This window comes from Raphanus sativus, chromosome 5, assembly GCF_000801105.2.
Source record: "Raphanus sativus cultivar WK10039 chromosome 5, ASM80110v3, whole genome shotgun sequence".
Classification (NCBI taxonomy): Eukaryota; Viridiplantae; Streptophyta; class Magnoliopsida; order Brassicales; family Brassicaceae; genus Raphanus; species Raphanus sativus.
Window position 1 is genome coordinate 13110585 of NC_079515.1, and position 4036 is coordinate 13114620.

General features: G+C 35.6%; 1 long non-coding RNA gene across 9 annotated transcripts; it reads left to right on the plus strand.

Annotated features, from left to right (window-relative positions):
- The first annotated feature begins 332 nt into the window (after nucleotides 1–332).
- LOC108861617 (uncharacterized) lies at nucleotides 333–4036 on the plus strand. 9 transcript variants are annotated; one of them, XR_008946159.1, is made up of 12 exons: nucleotides 1092–1522; nucleotides 1627–1763; nucleotides 1922–2186; nucleotides 2258–2375; nucleotides 2499–2577; nucleotides 2658–2795; nucleotides 2903–2957; nucleotides 3045–3118; nucleotides 3224–3343; nucleotides 3441–3497; nucleotides 3615–3705; nucleotides 3838–4036. It is a non-coding gene; the product is annotated as an uncharacterized LOC108861617 (long non-coding RNA). The 9 variants fall into 9 exon arrangements; XR_008946161.1 differs by adding an exon at nucleotides 333–1020 and having other exon boundaries at nucleotides 1129–1522; nucleotides 2258–2577; nucleotides 2658–2957; XR_008946162.1 differs by adding an exon at nucleotides 336–1020 and having other exon boundaries at nucleotides 1187–1522; nucleotides 2258–2577; nucleotides 2658–2957.

Here is a 4036-nt window from a genome sequence, read left to right on the forward strand (position 1 = left end):
ATTTACTTTTTTCTATTTTTTTAAATAAGATATATCAAATTATACAAAATTTTATGAAATATATTTACAAATATAAGAGGATAAACTGAATTACCTACTAATACGATAATTTTAACCTAATGAGAAAAAACATCATTAATTTAACCGTCTATATACAACTCAAAAAAAAGTTGAAATAATACAAAATATCATACTTAAAACATAAAGATATTTAATTCAATTTTTTATAGATACAAATAAAAGATTATTTAAAACATATAAATAAACAAAGTAAAATATTTATTTGTAAATATTTATTCTCATGCATGAGCACGGGAGAATCACCTAGTTTACAATTAGAAATAAAGAAATTATGACTTGAAGTTTGAAAGCTTGAAGAAAGTGTTGGAATGCATAGGTTGACATCAAATATAAATTACTCAAGTACCTTTCGGTAAACATAATACAAAGCATCTTTGTAATTATTCCACAAACCACTAACCACGGTTAATACCATTTCAATAAATCCGTCGACAACTTTCGGCCATTCCTCAAAAAATTGATTAAGCCATGGCATTCCTTTCTCACTCACATTACCGATCGTCAATGAAATCGAATCTGATATTCTCATGACTCTTCCTTTCGCCAGATCAAACAACGTAGTAAACATTTCACTGATTACATCAACACCTAGTTTGCATAATTTTATAGAACAAGACTCGAATGTATCTCTTACCAGCTTTATCAAGGCATAAATGGCTTCCCCTGGAATCTTGAAGGTTTGAACAAATATACAGAAAAAACATGCTGCGACGTGGAAGATCACATAAGAAATCGAATTGGACAAGAAACTTACAGTTGAGAAGATCAATTTTGCTAAAGCAGCTATCATCTTCTTTGATTTTTTTTCTCTTTGTTTATTTTGAGAAAAGGGAAAACAAGTTAAAAAAAAAACAACGTGCACCGCTTATGACTATTTCTATGTCAATGCTTGGATCCTTAAGGCTATGTAAGTGGTGACATTTACAATTTTATTAAGAGGTTAGTTTATTTTCTTTGATTATTAAAACATAATTAGTTAATTGACATTGAGCCTTTCAAAGACCGACTATATATCTATTTATATATAATTGAGTTACATCTCTCCAGGTTGAGCCACGTCAGATTCCAGCTTGGAAACTGATGTTTTCTCTGTTTGACACTTCAGATCACTTCAACGCAGAGTATTTTTTACTGGGCTCGCGTGTTGGGCTTCGTCTGTTAATTTATGCGATGTTTATGGTCCTACTAAGGAATAGGTCTTTGGTCTTCGGTTTCATCGATACGGCGGTGTATCTGTAGCGATGGCGTTTGAGATTCGTAACAGAGGCGTCGTGATAACTCCGAGTTTAATCTTTCTGTCTTAAATGGTGATTACGAACACTCCAGATGCATCCACTCTCTCAACCTGATCGAAGCGGAGATGGTTCCGTCTCCCTCCCTCCTCCTTCTCCTTCTGCTTCCTCCGGCCATAGATTTTCTCTCCCTCTGCTCTCGCCTCAAGGTACTCTAAACTCACCGTCGATTGTTTTCCCATAAGATCCAATCATGCGTTTGTTTTTAAGATCAATGAAATGATTTCAAGCTATGTGTTTCATATGTCTTTAGTTTTGATGATAGACAACTCCAAGAGCTGGATGGGTTAAAAGAGAAGTGAAGAATCCAGAATCAATAGCGGATCACATGTATCAGATGGGTCTTATGGCGTTAGTTTCTTCAGATATTCCCGGTGTTAATAGAGACAAGTAAGCTATAGCTTTTCTTTGGTTCCTTCAATTTCTCTGAGAAAAAAAAAACTATTTTGTTTTCAACTTTCCAATGTTTTTTTACTTCTTCACTTATACATGTAATTGCCGCTTCTTTTTATTTTCTGATCTCAAATTCTATAATTGTTGTTGAGCAGCCATTGTAGGGGATATCACACCTACTTGCGGGGTCTCTAACGAAGAGAAAAACCATAGAGTAAGTGAAGCACTTGAACACATGTGCAAACTATTGGCTGGCCCGATAGAATGGATATCGCCTCTAACCCAAATATGGCTGAAGCGAGAAACAAAGGTCGTCTCTCTTCTGCCTGCGACGACGAGGTGACGTTCCACGATCTGAGTAAAGGCTTCGTGTTTTATTCCATTGATTCTCCTTGAACTCATCTTCTCTTATATCTGAAGGTAAAGTATTTAGCTTTACAATTTTCTAGCTTCTCAATGATCTGTTTGTTGAGTGGTTAACAATTTTGTAGATTTCTGTCATCTGCGTCACCTGCGTTCGGTGCCTATGGAGGCATGCAGTTTTATCCTAGCGGAAAAAATCTCTGTGGAATGGGAAGCCTTTGGTGCATTTTCTTTGCTCTGCCTCAGGTACCTTAAAGTTTGAATCTTTGAACTGATTTTCTGGAGGATGAGATTTGAATGACTAAAATGTGTATTTCGTTTAAATTGGCTGATGCAAACGCAAGTTAAATTTAATGAGTTTTGTGGAAGCTCAATGTTGGCAGCAACTTTTGCTTGGGACAATGAACTGGAGAATGCTATTGAAGCTCTTTAGGAGACTATGCTTCAGGTAAACCTAGAACAAATTCTGCTTTTAAGTTATTGAATTGTCTATATGTCTTTATACTAACGAGAACTTTGTTGTGTCAGGTTTCTTCTGCTGTGATGAGGTTAAGGGAGTCTCTAGGAGTATCTGTTCTTAGCAGGATTCCCACAAAATGATCGTATCACCCTGCTGTAGAGAAAGCTTTGGAGATGATTGAGCAAAAAAGTTAATCTCTTAGCAATGTAGTTTAGTTACCAATGTCCGTCTCTATTCTTGCAGTATTATGTTTTACAGCTTAACTAATGTTTTCTGTTTGGAAACATGTTGTGGTTGTGATTGCTTGCAACAGAAAGGTTATAATGGATACTGACATTGATCTCATTGCTTGGTTTTCAGAGTTACATGTGAGCTTTTTGTCTTAGGATACTTTTTCACTTTTTAGAGTAAAGCAAGGTTAAGACTTAAATCTCACTCGAGTTATTGTTTGACAGAGTGAAGGGCATGATGCTTATCAATTCTGTCTGCAACTAACTGACGCCCCAGCTTTTATCGGGAACACAATATGGTATATAATATTAGTGTCTTGGTGCATTCTGTTTGATTCACATATCTTGAAGAAATTTTGTTAAAGATATGTGCACTTTTTTGACATACACCTTTGTCAAACAAGCTGTGAGACTTTTCCGAAAGAACCAGTTAGGTGTTTGCAGTGAAGCTTTGGCTGCAACTATGAACTTCCAGCTACTTCAACTGCGTGTGATATCAAGATAGAGCGTGACGTACTAACCAGGTGATTTTTTTATTCTACTGTTTTGCACAATCACATAATCCATTTTTCATTGGAATTTCCGGATATGCACACTGACTTGGTTTACTAACTGCTGCAGCCCCAAATATGACCTTGAGTTCTCTATTGTAGAGAGGATACAAGAGACAAGTTAAACGTAAGTTCATTCTTATTTCTCTGCATTTTTCAAGCCTTTGGTCTGCAGTTAGTTTGAATTTTGGCTCTTAAACAAGTGAATTGACACATGTTCTATTATCATATTTCTTCCTTTCAGTCTATGTGACAGAACAAATATGAGGACGCTTGCATTTTGCAGCACCTATATTCTCAATTGGCGGGAAGCTGAGGAGAGAAAAGATGACATGGTGAGATAATAGTATTTGATAATTTTACATAACATGATCATCTAGATAGCGTGGAGTAAACGGTTGTGAATGTTATCTCCAGGCTTTTCTTTTCTTCATATTGGGTTTGATTCTTTCGTGTTTTATCTACAGTTATGACATTTTCGGTTCTCTGCATCCAACTCCAGCTGTTTGTGGGCTTCCATCAGAAGAAGCCAGACTATTGATTGAGGAAATACGTGAAACATTAGCTGTTTGTAATTTTTTTTTTGATATATTTTCAGAATTACCATTGTTTTCAGAATTACTCTTTAGAATTGAATTGCCAAAAATTATCTTTCGTTATGATCAA